The sequence below is a fragment of the Galeopterus variegatus genome, unplaced genomic scaffold (assembly GCF_000696425.1).
Source record: "Galeopterus variegatus unplaced genomic scaffold, G_variegatus-3.0.2 Scaffold1103, whole genome shotgun sequence".
NCBI lineage: Eukaryota > Metazoa > Chordata > Mammalia > Dermoptera > Cynocephalidae > Galeopterus > Galeopterus variegatus.
Window position 1 is genome coordinate 390,143 of NW_007727214.1, and position 9,764 is coordinate 399,906.

Here is a 9,764-nt window from a genome sequence, read left to right on the forward strand (position 1 = left end):
AAAGTGTTGATTTACTCCTAGCATTTTTTTGATTTTTTTTTTTTTTTTTTTTTTTTTTGTCTTTTGTCTTTTTCCATGTCCGGCCACGGATCGCAACCCTCAGTGTTGCCCCCGTACTGGACCGGGGACTGGCAATGGGATTGCAACCCTCGGTGTTGTTCCCGTGCCTAGCTCAGCCAGTGAGTGGGAACCGGTCTGTATGTGGGATCCGAACCCTCGGGCGGGAGCGCCACTGCGCTTCCCAAGCGGCGCACTATCCAGTGCGCCACCGGGCCGGCCCACCGGTTGTCCTTTTGATGGTTCAGGAGAATATAGTGATGTTGTCTTTAAGTTTTTAATTTGTGTGGTAGGCAAAATAATGCCTCTCCCAAATATGTTCACATCCTAATCCCTGGAACCAGTGAACATGGTACATGCATGGCAAAGGGGAATTGAAACTGCAGATGGCATTAAGATTGCTAATCAGCTGGCTTCAAGATAGAGAAATTATCCTGGATTACCCATGTGGGCCCAATGTAATCACAAGGGTCCTTAAAAGTGGAAGAGGGAGGTGGAAGAGAAGTCAGAGTCAGAGAAAGATCTGACAACAGTAGTGAAGTCCGAGTGATGTGATGTGAGAAGGACTTGACCTGCTGCTGCTGTTTTTCAACTTGGGTAAGGTGACCATGAGCCAAGGATTGTGGGAAGCATCTAGAAGCTGGAAGAGGCAAAGAAACAGATCCTTTGCTAGAGGCTGGAGAAGGAATGCAGCCCTACCAACACCTTGATTTCAGTCCAGTGAGACCCATTTTGGACCTCTGACCTCTAGAATTTTAAGATAATAGATTTTTATTGTTTAAGCCACTATGTTCAGGTTATTTGTTACAGCAGCAAATAGAAAATTCGCATAATTTGTAAGTGTTCAAACTACGGTACTAATTAGTCCAGTTTTTCCCATTAGATACCATTGTAGCCATTCGAGTATAGATATCTTGTAAAGCTTATGAGTCTACATTCTGTTCCAGAACCACAACTGGCCATCCTTTTAATATTATTTCTTCACTTGTTCAAATCCAATCCAGTAAGAGCTTTTCCCTACTGTCTAATGCTGTTTTAAACATTGCCAGATCTGTGCAAGCTACATGAGAGAGTTTGAATATGTTGTCCCCACCTAAACTCATATGGAAATTTGATCTCCAATGTGGCAGTTTGGGTCATGGGGGCGGATCCCTCATGAATGGATTAATGCTCTCTCTAGGTGGGGGAATTAGTGAGTGAGATCTCGCTCTATCAGTTCCCGCAGGAGCTGGTTGTTTAAAAGACCCTGGCACCTCCTTTCTCTTTCTTGCTTCCTCTTGCCATGTGATCTGCTTGTACCCGCTGGCTGCCTGCCACTTTCCACCGTGAGTAGAAGCAGCGTGAGGCCCATGCCGGATGCAGCTGTCCCAGAATCATGAGCCAAATAAACCTCTGTCCTTTATAAATTACCCAGTCTCAGGTAATTCTGTTATAGCAACACAAAACGTACTAATACACTACACAAGGACAATGAATGTTAAATTCTTTTAAATTTCTTTGCCAAGTTTCACTTGGTTCACAGAGATTATATTCTCCAGAGATGTTTCTTGCTGTCTTGTTAACATGGAGACGGAGAACATCATGTCATGTGTTGGTGAAAGAGATCTTCTTTTGTCCTTTTTCTAGGAAAAGCTCTTTCTCCTCATCCATCATGCAGTAATAATGGGCACTTGGTCTCCTCATGGTTACTGGTCCTGGCACTATTATTGTTTGGCTCAGGGGTAGGTGATAATCCAGCTATTCCTTGGTACTTCTGAACCTGGGGTATGAGAGAAAGTGTTTCAGTCTCTCTGGTGGTGAAGCAGAGCAATACCAGATGTGGCAGCAGCTGGAGGCTCATCTGAGAGAATAGAACTGAAGAGAGGGACAAAAGAGTGAGAGAGCAAGAGAGATCAATAAAGAAAACTCACAGAGTTTGGGTTGTTGGCCCCAGTTATACTTGAGACACAGCTGCGTTGCAGACCTTTCCAAAGTTTATTAATATGAGCAGATACTTTCTTTTCTTTTCTTTTTTTTTTTTTTGCCTAACCTGGTTCTAATTGGTTTGGTTTCATTCACCTGCAAAGAAAAGAATCTTGGTTAATACATTTGGTAAAGAAGTGATAGGGACATATAAAACTCAAGTTAGATTGCTCTTGCTTCCAACCATGAGTTAGAGGTTTCCCTATATGCTAAAAATGCCACCATTCTTGATTCTGTGTAGAACTGGAGGTTAGAAGGTGAAGCGAGAAGGAATCTTACTTTCCATTTTATGCTTTTCTCTACTTTTAGAATTTTTATCACATATAGGCATTTCTTTTGAAAAAGCCTAGAAACTGGTTTAACTGTTTAATCCAACAGTTACTAAATTATATAATTCCATAATGATTTTCCTGAATAATATCCAGAATGCACTTTGGGAAATATTTCTCTAGTTCACTTTCATTGTATCATTTTTGAGGATCCAGTAATTTTTTTGTTTGAGTCTAGGAATGAACTAGTTTTAGAAGACTTTGATCTGAGGATTACAGGGCAGTCCATCTCAGAAACTTGACTTAAGCAGAATCACTGTAACTGAGTTCAATTATGCCAAAAAGCTACAAGTCTCTTAGTCTTGCCTCCTTTCCAATAAACTCTGCTGATGCGAATAAAGTTATGCTCTCCATACAGCATTCACTATTAGCTGGCCTGCTCTGTTTTTTCCTTGCTCTGTTTCCTATTAACCTGGCTTTCGTTTGTTTTGTATTGATATTCCAGTAATTGCTTGTATCCTTGCTAAACACTTTGCCTTTAAGTTTGGTTATGGCACTTTCTTGTTATAATAACTATTTACTGAGACATAGTAGTTCTATGTTAGTATTAGTGCTATGTTAGTATGTGTCTAACTGATAAAGGCGCATTTTGCAAACAACTCTATTACAACAGCTTTGCAAAGGAGATATCCCCGTTTTACTGATGTGAAAGTGGAGGTTCCAAAAATGACTTGCCTCAGGTTACTCAGGTTTGAAGGGCTGGATCTAGAATACAAACCCATGTCTGTTACCCTTGAAAAAACCTTTCTGCTAAATTTGGATTTCTTACTCTGTTCCGATGTGTCAGGTCTTCTGTTTTTAAACAATTATTTTTATGCTACTTTAAATGCATCCCAAACAAGATTTTTCCAGTACTTCAAGAATTGTGCTTAAAGCAGTCAGAGGTTGACAAAAATGCTACTAATGTGTCCCATAACAAAGGTATGTTGTCAAGATTCAAGTCTTATCCCCTAACTTCTGTCATATTTTGAAACAAATTTGCAAGAAAACCTTGCCTGGTTGAGCCTATTATTTTAATATCAGCTGAAGAGATACAACTGCCCAAGCTGATTAAATTAAAATGCAATTTAGACTTGAGGAAGTTGCATGTCTAAAGGAATAAAACATAAAATTTCTCATAAATGGGTTGTAAATATTCCAGCTGTCCAAGATACATTTGGATATCTGCAGTTATTTGCAAACTGAATTGTCTTTGTTCCTCAGGATAAGAAGGATTTATTCATCTCTGCATTAACTAATCTCAACAAAATATTCATGGTCCACCCCCAGATTTGTGTAACTTTTCAAAGGGCTGAGATACAAATGCCTTTTGTTTAGCAACGGAAGAGGAAGACAAAACGTCAACTGAGCCTATGTTAATAGTTTCCTCATCCAGTTACATTTAACAAGATATATAGTTCATTAGGCTCCTATTTAAGGCCTTGAACATCAAATGAAAATTTTCCAGCAATTAGTTTAGCAGAATTTTGTGCTTTTGAGACCCCTGAAGCAACCAATTATAAACCAGAAATGGCTAATTAGATTTTTTTTTCTTTGTGTCTCTTATAACTTTCCTGTGTCAGGCCCTTCCCTAGCAGTTTTCAGCTATTCTAGTCCCCTTTTTTGATTGCATAAATTAGCAGTTTCCAAAGTATCTTCTGGGGATGCTAGTCCCAAGAGGTGTTCTGCAATAAAAGAGTTTCACCATCAAATAAGTTTGGGAAATACTGCATTCTACATCTCCTTTTTAAATAATTGCAATGTGCAATAGCATAATAAAGGCTCCGAGAAGTCCAACAGTAAAGAAATGAGCTTAATTTGTTTTAATCTAGTTTTTCTGAAATTTTTAAACCAAAGACTACCCTCTTTTTTTTAAAAAATTAACACCCCTTAAATCTAACATTGAGTTTCACTTTGGAAATCACTGACCGAGGCCATTACAAGGTCAAGGGGACAATTTGCTCCCTTAGCCCTTGATATAGTGACTCCCAAAACTCCAGGTTTCAAGTGAGACTCCTGGCACCGTGCTTGACGGGCATGTACACACTCAGTGCTCACTGAATGAATGATTCCTTTTTAAAAACATGTTTTTATTATATATATTTATCACATACAACAAGATATTTCGATATACATATACATGGTGAAATGATTACTGCAGTCAAGCAAATTAACATTCATCTCCTCACATAGTTACCTTTTTTGACGGGGGGGGGGGGCGGGTAAGAGCACCTGAAATCTACCCTCTTAGCAAATTTCCAGTATACGGTACAATATTATTAACCGTAGTCCTCATGCTGAACTTTACATCTCTGGCCCTATTCATCCTACACAACTGCAACTTTGATCAACATCTCCCCATTCCCCCCTCCCCTCTTTAGAATAGTTTTAAATTTACGAAAAACTTATGACGCCAGTGTAAAGTTCTCATATTACACTCCTCCCCAAGTTCCTTCCTTATTAGCATCTTATCTTAGTACGGTGGATTTGTCACAATTAATGAATCAATATTGCTAAGTTATTATTAATCAAGGTCCATCCTTCTTTCAGAGCTCTTTAGTTTTCACCTAATATCCTTTTTCTGTTCCCCGATCCTATCCGGGATACTCCATTACGTTTAGTCACCGTATCTGCTTAGGTTCCTCTCAGCTGTGACAGTTTTTCAGACTTGCTTTGGTTTTTGTGACCTTGAAAGTTTGAGGAATACCGGTCAGAAAGATTCCTTTCAATTTTTTCCCCTTACCCCTTTTGTTATCTAATTTGTGGCAACAAACAATGGGCAATTGGCAATGAACCATAGGGGTGTCCTTCACAGTGTGTGCATAAACTTGTGAATATACTCCCCCAAATGTGAAATGTGGAACCCTTGGATTGGGAGAGCCAGGAGCACAGGCAAATGCTAAATGAGCCAGAGTGTAGACAGTGTTGCAAGTGTTTTACTCTTCTTTTTTGCTTGTACTGCTTTGCTTTTCTGATTTTTTTTTTTTTTTTTTTTGGGAAATGAAAATTTTTGGTTTTTAAACTTGTGAATATACTCCCCCAAATGTGAAATGTGGAACCCTTGGATTGGGAGAGCCAGGAGCACAGGCAAATGCTAAATGAGCCAGAGTGTAGACAGTGTTGCAAGTGTTTTACTCTTCTTTTTTGCTTGTACTGCTTTGCTTTTCTGATTTTTTTTTTTTTTTTTATCTTGGGAAATGAAAATTTTTGGCTTTTCACATCCCCCTGTGAGTCTTGTTTAGGTTAAACCTCTCCTCTGTATCAAGGCACACTCGGAAAAACTAAGTCCAATGGGACTTGACTTTGGCAAACACTTGCACTCTTGTGGTCTTTGTCTCTGTCTGTTCAACTTTTTCAATAACAGTTGCTTGATGAATCATTGTCTCTTGCTTCTCACTGCCATCTTATCAAAACTGTCAAGCTTTCTAGAGGAAGAGATAATATAATTGTGTCAATTGCAGAGAAAGTAGGAGTATTTATAAACCTCTGTTACACTTTTCCCTTCCCTGGCTTTTTATGGATTTGCTTGTTTGGAACCAATTTATTGATGACTTTGCTTTTTTTTTTTATCCTTCTCACTGCCTCCTTCTTTCTCTTCTTTCCCTCTTTCTTTCTCCCTCCTTGCCTCGTTCTACCTCCCCCTTCCTCCATTTCCTGTGCGGGTCTAAGGTGTGATTAAGTGAGATAAAAGGAGAGTGTGAAGAGTGGTGCGCACTTGTAAACTTCTCAGGGAGTATTTGCAGTTTGTTAATCCAAAAGGATGTCTGACCTGAGACTACGTTTGGGGACGGGGTGATGAAGGGGGTGGACCGGGTATTTCTGAACGATGAACCTTCTGGTATTTTCTTATACCAGGGGTTGGCAACCTTTCTCTGTAAAGGACCAGATAGGAAATATTTTCAGTGATGTGGGCCATATGGTCTCTGTTTTCACTACTCATCTCTGCCACTGTAACAGGAAAGCAGCTGCAGACAATATGAAAACAAATGGGCATGGCTGTGCTCCAATTAAACTTTGTGAACACTGAAGTTTGAATTTCATATAATTTTTATGTGTTATAAAATAATATTCTTCTTTTCATTTTTTCCACATCGTTTAAAAATGTTAAAACCCTCCTTATTTCATGGGCCATATAAAAACAGGGGGAGGGACAAATGTAGCCTATGGACTCTAGGTTGTGAAGCCCTGGCTTGTGCCAAGGGTCCAAGATCTCAACTAACCAACCACTAAATAGACATCAAACAAACAATGCAGCAGTGTTCAAGAAGTAAAAGTAGCTCAGGGAGGGAGGGTGTCCTGTTGAGGATTTTGTCACCCAGGTGGATAAGGCTTCCCTCCAGGCACAGGGAACCCCAGGGTGAGGAGACAGAGCTGTGCCTGAGGGCTCGTGCCTGTTAAAGCTAGAGGAGATGGTCAGCTAGGGCCAGGAGTGCAGTAGCATCAGCACATCACAGGCCTTCTTGCATTAAAAACACCTCCCTTTAAAAAGCACTCACTGTGTGCCAGCTAGTCTCCTTGGAATCTCTGATTTACTTTTCATCCTTCTGTGCAGTAGATTGATTGTCCCTCTATAAGGGATACAGAGCTGTTGAACACCTTGCCAGAGTCACACAGCCGGTAAGTGACAGGACCAGGTTTTGAATCCCTTCCCCTTGACTCCCATGCTGCCTCTTCTAGGAAAGATCACAGAAAATCAAGGCAATTACTGTCTCCATAAACTCATCCTGCTGAAGCTGACCAAAGGTAAGTCTTACCACACCAAATAGAAGACAGCTTCTAAAAACAGGCCAGTCTCTGCAAAGATCAGCAAACCTTCTAGGCTGCTGACTTCCTTCATCTGCCACTTTAAGGGAGGAGGTAAAGAGGTGTAATAGGAAAGCGCACTTGAACTTGACTCCCAGCTCCGTATTTACTACCTTTGTGACCTTGGGTGATTCACCTAACTCCCTGAGTTCGAGCTTCCTTATCTGAAAAATGGGGAATGGGGGTAATTGCCCTGCAGGGTTGTGAGAATTAAATGAGATGTGGGTACAAGTCCCAGCATGGTGCTTGTCACAAAGCAGGTCCTCGATTGACGCTGATATCCTTCAAGCAATCACAGCTTGCTCATTCACTCTATAAGCATCTATTAAGTGGCTCCTATGTGCCAGGCACCATGTACATGCTGGGGTAAACAGTCAAGTCAGACACAGTTCCTGCCTCCAAGGAGCTGACAGACTAGTGGAGTAACAGGAATACATGCAAATAAGCTTGACAAAGTGCCACGGGAATATGTGGGCACCAGAGTGGGAGCACAAAGGAAGGAGTGGGTACTTCTAAGTGGATGGGTGAGAGGGCACAGAATAGCTCCAGAGAGGAGGTGGTGGAGTTTCTATCCAGGTAACTCAAGCTGATCCTGTGCAATTCTTGTGGCTGATCACTCACCAACAGTAATCTTGTCTCACGGAAACAAAACAAAACAAAACAAATTTTTTCCTAAAAGCACAAAAAACATTTATGCAAATTTTGGAAAGCAAAACAGGAAACCAAATTACAGTCAAGGGCAAGTACTTCTTTCTTCTCAAGTCTCTTGCGCTTGTTGCAGGCACATTAGAAGTTTCCTGCCAGGATGTTGACCAGAGAGAGGAACAGCCTGACCGAGAGTCATTTGTTCCTTTAAAAGAAGCTGATTTCATTTTTCACATTCTCTGTGGCCTTGGGAAATACCTCCTACAAAAATAGAAATATCAAAAAAGAGATTTGGGGAGAAATGATCCCTTCTGGGTCCAACTTGTCCACACTTGACATTGGCATACTGCCTTTGAGTTCGCAAAGTTGTTACATGCACAAATTTGTTACGGTGCGAGGGTGCTGGGGACAGGCTACCTGGGTTTGAGTTCTGGCTCCACCACTTACTAGTTATGTGACCTTGTGGTTATTGGGAGAAACAAATGAGATGATGCATGTAAAGTGATTACATGGCATCTGGCCCAAGAAATGTTAACATTTTCCTGTCAGTTCTCACTTGGGGGGACTGTCCTGGATTCCACCCCCACCCCCATGCTTCTGCGATTGATGGAGGAAGGCCAGGTAGAAGGGGTCAGGCATGCTGCCACCAAAGGCTAAGTTCGTAGAAGGAGGCTTTGTAATGAACTCAAAATCAGGAAGAAGAGGGACACTTTTGTAGTGTAACAAAGTGCAAAAGTTACGTTAAAAGGAAGGACATATGACCTAGTGGGTACTAAGGGCAGAAGATTGATCAGAAAGATGATACTTTCAGTGAAAGCCACCAGCAGAAAGGGAAACCCGTGGGGAGATGGCCCATCTAGAGAAATAGTAATATTAACTCCTTGGTACAAACATCCCCTCTAGATCAAATATAAGAAGCAAAGCCCAGGGCAGCGTGGGGTGTCGGGGGAGGTAAGGAGGAAACAAAGCAAATACAACCTTTCACAGATTTGTATTTTCATAGCTTTCTTCCCATTCTCTCTGCCTAGATTTCCTTGGGACAGCTGTCATACTTTATTCCAGTGCTCTTTATTCTTAATAATGGACCTTCTTTTACTTACCAGATTTTCATGCAAGATACCTGGATAATCCTGCGGGAGTGAAACAATAGGAGCCAACTAGTAAGATTCAGTGCCCCAGACCCAAGTTTCATTTGTTTCAAAGCACAACACAGTCCCTTCTCTCCCAAATCTCTCCTGTAGTATATGTACAGAAAAAGTCAAGTCAGGTAATTTGCACACAAAATTGATGGGGTAAGAAAACGGGACTGGAAGAGGTACATTCTTCCCCCTGACAGACATTCATCTGAACATCTTTTGCTTGCTTGATTATTGGGACCGTTTGGTTTAACCCCCATCCCTGAAAAATATGGTGATACCCAGGAAATGTTCTATCCATGTGGACCAATGATTGGAGGAATATCAGGTACATAAAATTAACAGAAGAAGCTGTAAGCTCTTCTTCTCAACAGCAGGTACTATGCTTTAATCTTTCTATCCTCACAGCCCAGCATAGGGTGTGGCATGGGATAGTCTGTCAGTAAGGGTCTGTTGAACTGAACAGAACTTTGGAAATGAGGAGAGCTGACTGACAGCACTGTGATTTGATGCAGGTTGAATGGACTGCTGGGAGTGACCTCGGGAACTGTGTAAATAGAAGAGGAGGAAAAACAGATTAGGGATGCTGACTGGAAGTTCACAAAAGGGGAGTGAGGTTCAGGAAATTTATGTGAGCAGAAAACTGGGAGAGGACCTCCAATACCCACGGCCATGTGGAGTGTAGTCTGGCCTAAAAATGTATGCATGACTCAGCCCCAGGTAGTAGGACCTTATTCTTCATGAGGCAAAGGACTCTTGGTTAGGTTGGGAGGAAGAATGAAATTAAGAAGTAGATTTGGTGTCAGCTATAAAATGTGAACTGTGAAAAACTAGATCAAAGTAGCTTAAGTCA